General features: G+C 43.6%; 1 protein-coding gene across 1 annotated transcript in view; it reads right to left on the bottom strand.

Annotated features, from left to right (window-relative positions):
* LOC115724897 (WAT1-related protein At1g25270) overlaps positions 1-16,862 on the bottom strand; it is a 50,825-nt gene that overhangs the window by 11,253 nt on the left and 22,710 nt on the right. The window lies entirely within an intron of this gene.

The following is a 16,862-nucleotide window of genomic DNA, read 5'->3' as shown; positions in this document are numbered from 1 at the left end:
TTGTTTGTCTTCTTTATGAACAAAGAATTTTCCGAGAGAGATTGAATGAAACCATCCGAAATAAGAGTTTGACTAAGTTTGCTAAACCATTGTCTTGAGGCTTGCTTGAGGCCATAAGTGCTTTTGTTAAGTTTGCACACCAAGTTTGGAGGTGCTTTATAATCCGGAGGGATTTTCATGTATACTTCTTCACGGAGATCTCCATGAAGAAAAGCATTATTGATGTCTAATTGACGGACATTCCAATTGTTCATGGCTGCTAGTGCTAACAAAATTTTGAGGGTGTTGAATTTAGCTACGGGAGCATAGGTTTAGGAATAGTCAATTCCATGTCTTTGAGTGTAGCCTTTGGCCATTAGACAAGCTTTAAACCTTTCAACAGCCACACTTTCGTTATATTTAACTTTATATACCCATTTGCAACCAACGACTTTATGTCCTGGTGGTAGCTTGGTAATGACCCAATTTTTTTTTTCAAGGGCGGTTGTTTCTTTATCCATGGCAAGAAGCCAATGTCAAAATTGAGCTGCTTCAGCATAGCTTTTAGGTTCAATTTCAGAATAGGCTGCAAGTACAGCTGCTCGAAATTGAGGATGTAACTTGATATATGATAAGAAAGGCTCAATTGGATGTGATGTAGATGAAGCATGACAAACATAGTCATTGAGATGTTTAGGTTTAGGCAAAATTCTGCCAGTTTTGGTAGTTTTTGGAGGTGTTGGAGCTGCTGTGATGGCAGCTTGTTTGTGAGAACCAGTAGTTCTGGTTTGGGATATGGAAGCTGGAGTGCTATCAGTTTGTGAGGGATGTTTGGGAATGGCTTCAGTAGGAGAAGTTGTGTGTTTAGTTGGGTCAATGATGATAGGTACTGGTGCTTTGATGCTACCAGTAGCTGAAATGTTCCCTTGGTGATTTTCTGGTGTGAAAACCAGATTGTCAGAGCCACATTGGAGTGGTTGAGATTGTAGCTTGTGATCAATGTGATCTGGTGTGACACCAGATGAGTTTGAGCACTCGGTTACTGGTTTGAAGCCAGATGAGTTTGAGCACTCAGTTACTGGTGTGAAACCAGATGGATAAGATGACTCTTGTGTAGGTTTAGTTGTAGGTGCCTGTTGTTGTATAGGTTTGAATGCTGGAAGCACAATATAAGCAAAAAAATTGGTTTATTTTAGATGGAGATGTTGAGGAAACCAAGGGGAAAATGGTTTCATGGAAGGAAACATCTCGTGAAATATAAATTTGTTTGGTTTCAATATCCAATAGAGTATAGACTTTCATGCCATGACGGTAACCAATGAAGATAGAGGCCCTACTCCTAGGTGTGAATTTGTGTCTTTTGGAAGAAAGGGTGGAGCCATAGGCTAGGCACCCAAAACTTCGTAGGTGGTCATATTTAGGAGCTGTACCATGAAGAATTTGGTATGATGTTAAACCTTTGAATAATTTGGAGGGTGTTCTATTCATTAGGTATGTAGCCGTTTGGACTAGGTAAGACCAATAAACCAAGGGTAAGTTGGATTGGAATCCTAGTGCTCGGGCTATGTTGAGTATATGTTGATGTTTTCGTTCCACAACTGAATTTTGTTGTGGTCTTTCCACACAAGAGTGGTAATTAATAATGCCCTTTGAGGCAAAAAAAGATTGTAAGTTCAATTCTTTTGCATTGTCTGAGCGAATTGCTTTAATAGACAATGAGAATTGAGTACAAATCATATTGAAAAAATTGGGAATTATATTTTGAACATCTGATTTGTTCTTAAGTATGTAGATCCAAGTGAACCTTGACTTGTCATCAACTATAGTGAGGAAATATTTATAATTTTCTATAGTAGTTATATGAAAGGGACCCCAAATGTCCATGTGAACCAAGTCGAATATGTCTTTGGAAAATTTATTATTAGAAATAAATGGCAATCATTTTTGCTTTGCTAAATGGCAAATGTGACAATGTAAAGAGGAATTAGGATGTGAAATGTTATGTTCTTTATTGAAAAAACTTGAAATACACATCGATGGATGTCCAAGGCGATTATGCCATTGGTTTTCATTGTTTTTATTGAAAGAAAATGAAACAGTAGTAGCAGTAGTGGCTGCTGTAGTGGCAGTAGTAGCAGTAGTAGCTGCTGTAGTAGGCAGTTCTTGGTGAAGCAAGAATAATTGCCACATTTTTCAGCTGTCCCAATCACCATATTCAGAGTAGGATCCTGAATAACACAACAATTTTGATGAAACAACACTGAGTTAAGAGTATTGAGCATGTAATCTGTTATAGAAAAAAGATTGAGCTGAAATTGTGGTACAAAAGGTACATTCTGCATTGTTATTTTTGAGTTAATCTTGACAGTGCCAATGTTGTGGACAGGGAGAGATTGTCCATTTGGTAAAGACACAAATTTAGGGAATGGTATATTAGAAAATGATGAAAAACAACTGAAATTGCAAAACATGTGGTGAGTGGCACCACTATCCACAATCCAAGAAGTTGAGTTTAAAGTTGTACCTGGAAGATTTTATGCAGCAGGGGCTATTGTAGGTGGTTCTGCATTTGTTGTGTTGCTTAGTTGCTGGCTCAACAGAGAAATTAATTGTTGGCATTGAGAGGATAGATCAATGTGACCCGAGCTGCTATCAATGTCATTTTTGTGGTTGTTTGCAGTAGCAACATTGGCCTTGGCTTTGCCTTTGTCTTGCTTTCTTTTGTCCCCATAACAAGTAGGAAATCCATGGAGGAAATAGCACTTGTCAACAAGATGACCGGGTTTCCCACAATTTGAGCAAGATGGTCTAGGTTTCTTGGTTCTTCGGGGATTGGTAGAACTAGATGCAGCAGCCAAGGTAATAGAATCAGAATTTCCAAGTGATCTTTGACGTTCTTCTTGAACAATCATTGCAAACACTCGGGACAGATTTGGTATAGGTTCGTTAAGCAAGATTTGAGCACGAACCGAAGCATAGGATTTGTTTAAACCAGCCAAGAATTGCACTTGATTTTGGTTGTAAGAATCCAAGAAAACTTTCATTCCACCACAAGTGCAAGTGGTTATGGGTTGAAATTCTTTCAACTCATCCCAAAGGGATTTCAATTTCGTAAAATAGGTAGAAACAGAATAGTCACCCTGCTGAAGCCGGGTGAGCTGTGTTTATAATTGAAAAATTCGAGGGCCATTGCCTTCATTGAAATGCTCAGCAAGATCACTCCACATTTCAGTAGCTAAATCAAAGTACATTATACTTTGTCCAATCTCAGGTGAAACAGAATTAATCAACCAAGACATTACCATATTATTGCACCTTAACCAAGAGTTTAGATTCGTGTTACCAGGTTCGGGACGAGGAAGAGATCCGTTGATGAACGCGATCTTATTCTTGGTCGTCAATGCCATTGTGATACCTCGTTTCCACGGTTGGTAGTTGGTTCCGTTGAGGACTGTGGTCACAAGAACCAAACCTGGGTTGTCGCCGGTGCTGAGGAAGAACGGGCTGGAATGATCATCAGCAACCGATCGTGATTGGAGAGTTTGAGTTGAGTTCCTTCAGCAATGGTGGAATTGTCATGAAGACCTTGATCTGCATATTGAGATTGAACTCGAACAGGAGGGTTACGACGAGGAATTGCTGAGGAAGGGGGAGCATGCATGGAGTCGGAATTAAGTTCTGCTATGTTGTTGTCGATCGTTGATGGTGCAGTGCCATCTTGGGATCGAGTGGTTGGCCGAGGCATGGAAGTTGAGGGCGTGAGTTCTTCTGATACCATATGAGAAAGAATAGAGAAAAACAGAGGAAAATCAGAGCTTATGTATTATTATTACTGAACTGATTTTACAGAATGGGAAAGGAGCTTTATATAGCTCAATACAATCAAGAAATGGTTAGTTGAGACTAACCAATGCTGTAACAGAAATGTACAGCTGTAATGTTAATTTGTAACAAACAAAACAACCCTTAACTAACCTAATCCAAAGCTTAACTAACTTTATCCAAAGCTAATCCTAAGAGTGGATTTGGTGAGTTTAGATCAAATGATTTATTTTTCATTCGAGTTTTTCCATTACCCAAATCTAAAAATTTGAATCCAACATAGTTACATTTTTACTATTCAATTTCTAATAATTTTCAAGGAGTTTCTATTAGGTTTCAGTGGCGGGGGTAGTAGTGATTTTAGTAGTGGTGGGGGGGTGATTTCGGTGGCTATGGATGGTGGTGGTGGTTTCGGTGATGATACGAAGATTGAATAAGAAAAAGAATGAAAACTTGGAGAAAAATTAAATGAGTTAATATATATTTTTATTTGTTTCTAATTTTTTATTTTAATTTTTTTAAAAAAAAAAACAAAATCATGTGTGCCAATAAGTATGAGCCACGTGTACACTCTGTACATGTGGACAATTCAACAGTTAACATTAAAATTTAGATAAAAATTGTAAATTGCTAACGATTTTGTAGTTATGGGAGGTTTGGCTACCAAAATTTAGATTCTTAGGGTTAAGTGCAAGTGAAGTGAAAGTATTGAGAGTTATGCCGCAATTATTTTATTTATACATGTGACCATTGATAGGCTTAATCATGATTGATATGAGAAAAATCTTTATGGGTGTAGTTGATGGGTAAAATTGTTGTGAATACCTTTACATAATAGTAAATTTTGAGCTCATATGGTTAAATATTAGAAGGTAATTTACACTACAAAAAATTAAAGTTGTGACTAATTATAAATTATTATTCTTACATTGTGAATAAAAAGTCCGTGGTTAAAAATATTAGTCACAAAAATCACAATTTATTGTGACTCAAATTAAATCAATGACAATTTGTGTCACTACGACAAAATGGGTTTTTAGCTTCCCTTTTTTCAACCTATTTTATAAAAAGGGAAGCTAAAGGGTGTAAAAATTCCCGGTTATTGAAAATTGACCTTTAGAGGCGGTTTTTTTTATAAAAACCGTAGGTATAGAATTGCATTATACCATTTAGAGTCTGTTGGGGGTTGAACGACTTTGGGTTATATGAAATTAACCTATGGCGTTGGTTCCTATATAAGAAGCGACAGAATAAGGTACACGATTATTTGACATGTGTACCCTATGCCGTCGGTTCTTATATAGGAACTGACGCCATAGGGTCGTCCACAATATATAGCTAGCATCGTCTTCTTCCTCAACCCAGCAGAACCCAACAAACCCAAAACGTAGAGAACCCAAAACCCAAAACCCTTGCCACCACCACCTCCGCCCCTTCCTTTCTCCCCCATTTCTCAAATATTTGAGCACATTTTTTTCTTAAATCTTCCATTTTCGATACTTAATCACATACACCTAAAAAGTTTTCATTTTTTACCCTCTTTGAGTGTCATCCGAACCCAAATAGAAAATTTTGGGTTTAAAATCCGGCCACCATTTTTTGTTGATAAAACATTGAATCTCAACCTCCTTTAAGGTATAAATATAGTTTCTATTCATTTTTGTTGTCGAGTGAATTTCGCAACACCAAAAACGTATTATTTAATTGATATAAAGGAGAAATTTTTGGGAAATGACAAGCGCGAGTATTCAACCTAAAATGGCGAGTACTCGACTGGGAATGCAAGAACAAACAACAAGGCTGGAAAAAGTAAACAAGACAATGAATTATAGTGGTTCAGTCAGATTTCGATCTGCTTAGTCCACTGTAGCAAAGGATTCGTCGGTCCATTTTCATGGTGGATCACCCCTTTATATACAAAGTAGGCGTCCAATCGGTTACATGAGGATCACATTCATTGTTAATCCATTATTTACACATTGAATTGCCATAACTAAACTCAAACAACGTTAACATTAATAAATGTGTGACAGTTACTAAGTTCATCAACGTATGCGTCTTCCGCATCTGCGAGTTGACCGTTCATGTTCCGTTTGTTGAGCTCGCAGGATCGCCAGTACGTTTGGAACGTCTGCGTCCTTAGGTAATCGCCCCTTGTAGACGTCGCATGTTGGAGCTAGTAAAGTCTGGACATGCGAATTTATATTGGTCTGTCAGGGCTATTGGGTCATTGAGACCAAACTGCATCATAGGGAGTTGGCCTCTATACTTGTCGCGGAGATATAGAGGGGACACTCGCACATGTTCTGACATATGCGAGTTGGATCTACCCTGCATGATGAGAATTACGGTTACGTGGTGCGACTTAAGTCACACTTACAGTATCTCGTCGGTTTTATCCTGAGCGAGGTCTAAACTTCGAGAAGTCTCTCACGGACATTCAGCCTTCATTAGAAATCTGAATACACGTGTCCTTTAAAGAGGAGTCTGGTCTCGAGTTTCTAGGTGAGAGAAATCTCACTATAACACATGCCCCTAGTTTCGCGACGTGACAAGAGCGGTCACTGAGGGAAACTATTACTCGAGAGACAGGTGAAAGGTTGTCACGAGGAGGTGACCTTTTGGTTGTCCCATCGAGGGTTTTGAAAAATGACGGCTGTAATTATTAATTTTTATTACCTCTAGGATGCCACGTCACAAAACTCTTCGGTTTTCGTGTAGGCGTGGCCATAATTGGCCGTTAGATTGGGAGACCTTAGGCATTCTGGCTGCCACGTGTCACGATCCCAATTAATAAGGGATATGGGTATTTAAACGCTTTGATACGAATCAAATTTCCCATTTTTCCCTCTTTTCTCTTAACTTCCCTCCAGTTCATACACTTCAGAAAAAATCCATCCCCAGATTTTTTGCCACTTTCCACAACACTTTCAATCTCAGACGTGATCGAGAGCAATCGCAGGAATCAAAACTAAAGGTTAGTTTCTAAATCACTGCATTTTCGTTTTTTGTTTTTGGAGAAATTGCTCTTTACTTTCTGGGTTTGGATGTTTTTAAAGGCTTTTTAGGAATGTATGCTAGTGGGTATTACGTGTTTTGGGTAAATGAAACTGGGTAACATTCATAGTATAGGACCTGTAAACTGACATAACCGCACACAATTCATAGGCACTGATTCACGTCTCGAATACTCGCGGATATTCGGATGAACAATTTGAATGTTCGCGGGTGTTCAGATGAACAACTTGAATAATCGCATATTTCCAAGACTTATTTCCGCTTAACTGTTAGCTAGACCTTTTAGGATCTTTACATGTCGCGGGCTGAGTGGTGAGAGTATTAATTGCCATTCCAAATGGTGGGTGTGTCACAGTATTCTAATGGCCATATATGCGATTATATGCCCCTTGAGATACTGTGATACACCCAGCCATTTGTTGACGTGCGTTAATACTCGAATGATCGCAGTCTTTGGTTGCTAGGTAGTCTCGAAACGGTGGGGGTCTCCCAGTAACTTCAGGGTTATGCTTGAAAATGCATACTTCTTGAGTCACTGGGAAACTCCCAGCCGTTTCTGGAGGTATACCGTTTAACTGAGGATGCGTGAATTACTTGCCCAAGATAGCTGTATCTCTTCTCGCATATTGACGGGACGGTCAGTTTCCGTATGGAGATTGACCTTTCTGTCGAATGCGACTTAATAATCTACTCCGGGTGAGATCACTTACTTTTATTTTTCACACATCCATCACGCTGAAAAGATCTTCTATCTTTCAGATGAGCGATCTATCGGATAGCCAGCAGCTCGGCTCAGGAGGCCACGCCTTTGACGGAGAGTCGGACCAGGAGAGAGACAGTTTTCTCCCTACGGACATCTCCGAAATGGAGGCTGCGGAAATAGAGTTAGGTCCGATGTCTTCCGTAGACATCGAGAGGATGGTACAGGAGCTCGCTGAACCTGGGACAATCGATATCCGGGACAGTGAGTCCACAGTGTCAGCGCGCGACTACCTCATACATACGAGGCATGCTCCCGACATCGAGGTCGAGGAGGTGCAGGAGGAATGGACGACTCCAGTCCACGAGTCAGGTGGGGAAGAGGAGGAAGCGGAAGGGAGTGGGACAGATTCAGTTGACGACTCCCAATTGAACGAGCCCTTCGCGTGCGAAGATTTAGTCTCGAGGGTTGCCAAATCAGACTTCACCACCTTTGTGAGGTTGAATTTGTTGCGACTTGCGTTTCAACGTCCTAAACCGTCTCAGAGAGCGCACCTTCCATTCACCAACCCTGCGATCATCCCTACAGAGGATGTGGTAATCTCAATACCCATCCTTCAATGTGGTGTATCGGTCCCCTTTCATCCCTTCGTCGCAGCCATTCTTAGGCGATATGACGTATCGCCCTTTCAGCTGACACCCAACAGTTATCGCACTGTATTGGCTTTCTATGCGATGTACATGGAGTATGTCCATAGGGCTCCGTCAGTAGAAGAGTTTAGTTACTTCTACGATATAAAGAGCGTGGGCCTCCATAACGGCTTCTATTGCTTTAGCAAATGGGCGACTTCTGAAATAAACGGTGTTGAGGGGATGGTATCGAACATGGGTGACTGGAAGTCGAAGTGGTTTTACGTCTTTAAGGTTCCTGGGATTAGGACTGACTTTAATCGCAGACCCAGTATGTCGCGTATTTTTTGACTTAGACATTTTTTACTTTGTTTTCTGAAATCTTTTGCTAACTCGCTTTTTGTTGTCATCGCAGATAGACCAGCTCGACCAACTCTTGACGCGACTAGTAAGGAGACAGCTGAAATTCTCGGGAGCCTTCCGGTACAAGATCGCGACTGGCGATTATTGTGTACAACTGCGAAGTTGCGAGAACATCAGCTGATTCCCGAGAACGCGAGTCTTCAACGGGAGCCAGTATACAAAGAACCATCTGAGAAGCAGCAGGAGCGAATAGACAAGCGTCTTTCTAAGCAAACTCCTCGACAAATTTCAGGTAACTCGCCTTTTGCTATAAACTGACGGGTAGGACTGTGAGTTTTTACTTATCTGTCATTTATGCTTGCAGATATGACTTTTCTGAAGTCTGCCCCTGTCCTGAAGATCAAACAAAAGGGTGGAACAGCGACGACTTCGCCGGTCGTTGCCCAGAAGAGGAAGAGCGATGTGATGGCTTCGCCTGTCGCAGACTCTTCCAAGAAGTTGGCCAAGACCACTCAGGATAAGGGGAAGAAAGTCGTCATCGACCCTCCAGTTCGCGCTCGCGACTTCCTGGCCATGCAGGAAAAGTTCCTGGCTGAGATCCCTTACGAGGATCTTGTTGCTCGATCCACTGAACTGGCCGCGCAGTCCATGGCTTTGTTCATAAAAGCCGCGGCTACTCCTTCGAAGGAAGCCGACTCGCCGAAGAGGCAGAACGCCCATTTTCAAGAAAATATAAAGAAGCTGAAGCAGGATGTGGCGAGGATGGAGAAAGAGCTTGAGGAGCTGAACAAGGCCAAGGAGAAGGAGCTCGAGGAACTCAGCAGGGCGAAAGAACAGGCGGAGCTCGAGGTCAAGAAGTCGCAGACAACGATCGTTGAGATGGCTCGCGATTTGGAGGCTGAGAAAGAGAATGGGAAGAAACAGTACGATCAGGCTGTGTCTGATTATATCTATACCACTCTTTCCAAAGTCCCTGACTTCGACTTCTCGCTTCTTGGAGTTGAAGCTGCTGAGATGGCTGAGGCCTTTCGCGCCATGTTGCCTACCCAGACTCAAGGTGGGGGAGGCAACCTTCTGGACGAGGTCGAGGGCGTACAGGCTGAAGAAGTCGAGAATGAGGTCGTCACCAAGGTCGCGGACGAGGCTGCTCTTGATGGGACTACTCCTGCTGCTGCAAACGCTGGATTATCTTCTGATTTATGTTGTTGTTTAATTTCACTTTTTTTTTTATATATGCGGTACATGGGTACTCGCACTTCTGTACTTAGACAAATTTACCTTATCTTTTGGACAAATTTCTATCCTCGCGGGGATAGCTTATCCTTTAATGTTTACGCAGTACACGGGTACTCGCGATTTTATATATACTTTTAACTTTGATTACAGCTCGGTGTAATCGCAATTTTATATACATGTGCGACTTTAATTACAGCCTGGTGTAATAAGTAGGAAAATTTTCAAAGTTGGTAAACTAAATTTAAATCACTTGAAAAACTTAGCAAGTAATTTTATTCATATAATTACTAGTACATGCGGGCATATATCCCCCTATACTTAGGATTTTTTTTTTAACAAAAAATACCTAAGTATAAGTACACGAATTAACATAATCGAATAATGCGAATACTACTGATAATAAAATTTCAAGCTCTCGCTATTCCATGCTCGTGGAATTGCGGTTCCATCGAGTGTTACGAGTCGATAAGTTGCATCACCAATTTGATCTGCGATGACGTATGGTCCTTCCCAATTATCCCCAAAAACCCCATGCGACGAGATTTTGGTGTTCGGCATTACTCTTCTAAGGACCAAGTCTCCTGCTCGCAGGGTTTTTACCTTCACTTTGGAGTTAAAGTACCTTGCGGTTCGTTGTTGATAAGCCGCATTTTGTAGTTGCGCCTTATCACGCTTTTCCTCCAAAAGATCAAGGCAGAATAGCTGATTCTCGTTGTTTTGCGAGATATTGAAAGTATCCCTGCGTAGGGAACCTGCCCCAACTTCAACTGGCAACATGGCCTCGCACCCGTAAGAAAGTGAGAAGGGTGTTTCGCCAGTTGTAGATCGAGGGGTCGTATTATAGGACCATAGGACTTGCGATAATTCATCTGGCCAAGCCCCTTTGCGACCTTCTAATTTTCCCTTTATTGTGTGCTTAATTATCTTGTTAATCGCTTGGGTCCGTCCATTACTCTGCGGGTAAGCAACTGCGGAAAAAGCTTTTTTAATCCCCAAATCGTCGCATAGCTGTCGCATCTCTTTACAGTCAAATTGTTTTCCATTGTCCGAAATGAGTTTATGCGGAATGCCAAAACGACAAATGATGGAGGTGTAGACGAACTCGCGTAATTTCGTTGCAGTGATGGTTGCGAGTGCTTTTGCTTCAGCCCACTTCGTGAAATAGTCAACTGCGACCACAGCATATTTGACTCCGCCTTTTCCCTTGGGTAACTCGCCGATTAAATCGATTCCCCATATCGCAAAGGGCCAGGGACTCGTGATAGAATGGAGGTTACTCGGGGGCTGGTGTGTGTAAGTGGCTATTCGCTGGCATCTATCACACCTTTTTGCAAACGCGAGGGCATCTTGTCGCAGTGTTGGCCAGTAATACCCTTGCCGCATAATTTTTAAAGCAAGGGAATTACCTCCAGTATGATTGCCACAAATTCCCTCGTGAACTTCACGCAGTATGTAACCGCAGTCTTCTCCACTGATACATTTGAGAAGTGGTTGACTAAAACTCCTGCGATACAAACTCTGGTCATATATCACATAACGGGCTGCTCGCTGTCGCAATTTCCTTGCTTCTATTTTATCATCAGGTAGGAGCCCCTTGTCAAGGTATGCGAGGATAGGAGTCATCCAGGTAATCTTCTGGACGTCATCGATTTCCATGATCGTTTCTCGATCTATGGTTGCGTGAGCTAATACATCTACCGGAATTACATCGAGTAACTCGGCTTCTCTGGTGGAGGCCAGCCGGGCCAATGCGTCTGCGTGGGCATTTTGAGTACGCGCTACTCGAGACACAACTACATGTTTGAACTTCTGCATTATTTCACGAACGATGGCTAAGTATTTAACCAATCTTCCGCCTCTTGCTAGGTATTCTCCATTCACTTGGCATACCACGATTTGAGAGTCGCTAAAAGCTTGTAGATACTCGACTTTCATCTCGAGGGCCAATTTCAGACCTGCGATTAAAGCCTCATACTCGGCTTCATTGTTAGATGCAGAGAATTCAAAACGCAGAGCAGCGTGTACCTTGAAATTATTGGGACTGATTAACAAGATCCCGCCGCCAGAACCTTCGTTATTTGAGGCTCCATCGACATACAATGTCCATACTTCTTTGCTTGCCACGGCAATGTCATTTTCACCCTCTACAACTGCCACCTCGGTGTTTGGGAATTCAAGTATAAAATCTGCCAAGGCTTGCCCCTTGATCGCAGTTCTCGGTTTATACTTGATGTCGAACTGACTTAACTCCATCGCCCATTTTAACAATCTCCCCGATGCTTCTGGTTTTGCCAAAACCTGTCTTAAGTGGAAGTTTGTCAAAACTTCAATGCTGTGAGCCTGGAAATAAGGTCGCAATTTTCTTGAGGATATTATCAAGGCGAAAGCCAGTTTCTCCATTTAAGGATAACGCGTCTCGGCGTCTAATAATCGCTTACTGACGTAGTACACCGGGTGTTGACGTCCTTGGTCCTCGCGGACTAGTACTGAACTAATCGCGTATTCGGAGACGGCCAAATAAATAGACAAAACTTCTCCGGGCAATGGTTTTGATAGAACTGGAGGTTGCCCCAAATGCGTTTTTAAAGCTTGAAAAGCCTGCTCGCATTTCTCGTTCCATTGAAACCTTTTGTTACCTTTCAAGGTCTGGAAAAACTCTTTACACTTGTCAGAGGATCTGGATATGAAGCGGTTTAAAGTCGCGACTTTGCCTGTGAGGCTTTGAACCTCCTTTGGCTTAGTCGGTGACGGCATTTCTACCAACGCTCTAATCTTCGCAGGATTGGCTTCTATTCCTCGTTGATTTACCATAAAACCAAGGAATTTTCTGGAACCCACTCCAAAGACGCATTTTAACGGATTTAGACGCATCTTGTATCGTCGCAATATGTCGAACATGGCCTGTAAGTGCGTAATATGATCCTCCGCATGCTGCGATTTTACGAGCATATCGTCAACATATACCTCCATTGTCTTTCCAATTAGATCTGCGAACATCATATTCACTAGCCTTTGATAAGTCGCACCTGCGTTTATTAAACCAAAAGGCATTACTTTGTAACAGTATAATCCTCGATCAGTAATGAACGAGGTATGTTCTTGGTCCGGTTCGTACATCGGGATTTGATTGTATCCCGAGTACGCATCCATGAAGCTTAAAAGCGCGTGACCTGCAGTGGCATCGACAAGTTGGTCAATGCTTGGAAGAGGAAAGCTGTCTTTGGGGCAAGCTTTGTTCAGATCTGTAAAGTCAACGCATGTGCGCCATGAGCCATTAGGCTTTGGCACGAGTACTGGGTTAGCTAACCAGTCGGGCTAAAATGACTCCCGTATAAAGCCGCAGGCAAGGAGGCGGTCAACTTCTTCTTTCAGCGCTTGGTACCTCGCGGGGTCCATTTTGCGGCGCTTTTGTCGGACACCTCGCACTTCGGGGTCAATGTTCAAGCGATGACACATGACCTGCGGAGATACCCCGACCATATCTGAATGTTTCCAGGCAAAAATATCAAGATTTTGTTTTAGAAGAGTCGTTAATTGTTCTCGCAACTGTATGTTTAATCTAGAACCAATCTTTAAAACCTTGTTATTATCTTTAGGATCTATAGGTACCTCGATTGTATCTTCCGCGGCTTGGGCTGCGGCGGTGTGATCAAGGATTCTTGGATCCAAGTCCGGTTTGTCCACGTGCGGTACCTCCTCGATCCTGAGGATCTCCTGGCGAGGTGGTGGTGCATCCATAAGGTGGATAACATTCACTGTCCTTTTTCTCGCGAGTTTGACGATGTGCATTGTAACATTCTCGAGAGTCAGATTGGACTCCCCTCACCGATCCTACTCCAGAGGGAGTGGGGAACTTCATCGTTAGATGATAGATCGAGGTTATGATCTTCATCTCCTTCAGAATTGGTCGACCAATCACGGCGTTATACGCTGAGTATTGGTCGACATCGCGAAGTCGGCCATCGACTTGGCAGTTATCGGGGCAGTTCCCAAAGCGATTGGGAGTTTGATCATTCCTTTGATTGCTATGACATCTCCCGAGAAGCCATAGATGCTTGATGTCATAGGTCGTAGATCCTTTTCTTGTAATCCCATTTGCTTGAAGGCTTGGAAATTTAGTAAATTCACCGAACTCCCATTGTCGACCAATATGCGATGGACATTGTCTCCACCAATATTGGCGACTATCACCAGTGCGTCAGAGTGCGGGTGGTGGACCCATCTCGCATCGCTCTCCATAAAGACGATGTCCTCGCATTCCTTCTTGAAGAGCTTCTCTGGCCGTTCACCAAGATTGTTCACATTGGTCAACGGCCTCTCCTTGGCTTCTCTAGCATACCTTTCTTGCGATTTGCGAGAGTCGCCTGCGATATGCGGTCCTCCGATTATGGTTAAGATGTTGCGAGGCGTTCTCGAGCCACTCGCGTTCTGGCTATCCCCTTTGCCATCCGCTTGGGGATGTCCCTCCTCGCTCCTCTTATACTTGTCGAACTTCCCTCTTCTGATCAGTTCCTCTATCTCGTCCTGCAAGACCCAACACTCAAGGGTAGTGTGACCAATGTCTTTGTGGTACTTACAGAATTTTTTGGGATCTCTTCGGTCGCGATTTCCCCTGATGGGGGGCGGCTTCTTGAAGACGCCGTTCCTTTCCTCAATCGCATAGATATGGTCTCGAGGTACGGCCAGTTCGGTATAATTGACGAAGCGAGGTCCCCCTTTCCTCTTCGGCGAGGACTCCTTCTTTGGGGGTGACTTAGCCAACTTCGGGCTTCGCGGTCTGCGCGGGCTGCGTCTTCTTGGGCTTCGGCCCCTGGAATTCTTCCCTCACGGACTGCGAGAGCGCGACCGCGGTATGGGTGATCGTCGTTTGTTCTTGCCCTTCTCTAACTCTGCCAGAGAATTCTCGATTCTCTTATGAGGTTCGGCCATGGCGAAGAATTCTACCAAGGATTCCGGCCTTCGGGCCTGTAGCTCCTTCCAGAAGTCGGTTCTTGGCAAGATACCTGTTATTAGCATGCAAACAAGCGAAGACTCGGGGGCCTTCTCGACCTTTGTTACTTCGGCGTTAAAACGCTTGAAATAATCTTGTAATGACTCACCAGGCTCTTGTTTGATGTTGGCCAAAGTCGTATAGGGTGGCCTATACGTCATCGTGGCCTGGAAATGTGTGAGGAATAAGTCGACAAAGTTTTCCCACGTCGATATCGATGCCTCTGGTAATTTGGTGAACCAATCATGGGCATTCTCCTCGAGTGTTGCCGCAAGAATGCGACACTTCGCAAGTTGCGGTACCTGGTCCACTTCCATTATAGTGTTAAACTTTTCTAGGTAATCTAACGGGTTAGAAGTACCTTTATATTTGAGGGATTCGGATAAACGAAACCCTTTTGGAAGTTGGGCCTGCCGCACTTCTGCGGTAAAAGGCGAAGTGCCGTGCAGCTTGTATATGGGCTTACGCTGCTGCTCGAGCATCTTCAAAGCTTGCAGAAGCATGCTTTGATCGATTCCTCCTGTCACAGGGGTTGGAGTCGCTGCAACTGCGGGGCTCGCAACTACTGCGGCAAGGTTCGAGGGGATATTAATCCCAGTGGTCGCGATCGGCGCGATAGGCGGGTTGTTAACTGTATTGACACCCTGATCGCCCGTATGGGGACCATGGAGCGTCTCAGTGTAATGTGGGCCGCGGGAGCGTGCCCTAAAAACTGCGTTGAGGTGATCACGCAGATCACCTCGGTGTACGCGATAACGTCCTCCCTGCTGTGTCTGTACAGAGCCAGACCTCGTATACCTGCTCGGAGTGCGGCCATGCGAGGATGAAGAGGCCGATTCTGTGTCGTTTTCTCTAGATGGACGACTGCGAGGGTTGCGGCGCTCAGGATCCTCGTCGATTTGTGCGCTCTGGTTAGGAAACCTTGCAGATTGATCTCTTGACGTCGGGTGGTTCAAGTCCAGAACTTCAGGGTTAGTTCTTCGTTCCCTGCGTACACGGTTAGTTTGACGTCTGGAAACTGTTACCTGAGGGTTTTCGTTGCGAATGGCAGGAACTCGAGGAGGGCGTCGAGCTCGACTCTGTCCATCTACCTCGGCTTGTAGTGCTCGCAGTTGATCCTGAATTGCAGCATATTGATCGGTCGTGAGCTGGACTACTCCTTCGGACACTACCGCCGGGGTGACGGGGGGAAAATGCATGGTTGCTGGTGGTGTGGACGTGTCTCCGACTTGAGGGCCAGTTGTTTGTGGGAATAGGTTGAGAGGTCTGATGTTGCTCCTCCCTACTCCGCCGTTGATGACGTCTACAGGTGGCACTCCAGCTCCAGGCAATGGTACGCTCATCATTCCAATATTGATGGATCCGTTGTTAGCTCCGTTAACGTGATTTCCAGCCATGATGAATGGTGTTCTTTGAAGTGAATAAAATCTTACAGTCGAATTTCCCACAGACGGCGCCAAATGTTGTCGAGTGAATTTCGCAACACCAAAAAAGTATTATTTAATTGATATAAAGGAGAAATTTTTGGGAAATGACAAGCGCGAGTATTCAACCTAAAATGGCGAGTACTCGACTGGGAATGCAAGAACAAACAACAAGGCTGGAAAAAGTAAACAAGACAATGAATTATAGTGGTTCAGTCAGATTTCGATCTGCTTAGTCCACTGTAGCAAAGGATTTGTCGGTCCATTTTCATGGTGGATCACCCCTTTATATACAAAGTAGGTGTCCAATCGGTTACATGAGGATCACATTCATTATTAATCCATTATTTACACATTGAATTGCCATAACTAAACTCAAACAACGTTAACATTAATAAATGTGTGACAGTTACTAAGTTCATCAACGTATGCGTCTTCCGCATCTGCGAGTTGACCGTTCATGTTCCGTTTGTTGAGCTCGCAGGATCGCCAGTACCTTTGGAATGTCTGCGTCCTTAGGTAATCGCCCCTTGTAGACGTCGCATGTTGGAGCTAGTAAAGTCTGGACATGCGAATTTATATTGGTCTGTCAGGGCTATTGGGTCGTTGAGACCAAACTGCATCATAGGGAGTTGGCCCCTATACTTGTCGCGGAGATATAGAGGGGACACTCGCACATGTTCTGACATATGCGAGTTGGA

Source organism: Cannabis sativa, chromosome 6 (genome assembly GCF_029168945.1).
Source record: "Cannabis sativa cultivar Pink pepper isolate KNU-18-1 chromosome 6, ASM2916894v1, whole genome shotgun sequence".
NCBI lineage: Eukaryota > Viridiplantae > Streptophyta > Magnoliopsida > Rosales > Cannabaceae > Cannabis > Cannabis sativa.
This window is presented reverse-complemented; position numbering and strand designations above follow the sequence as displayed.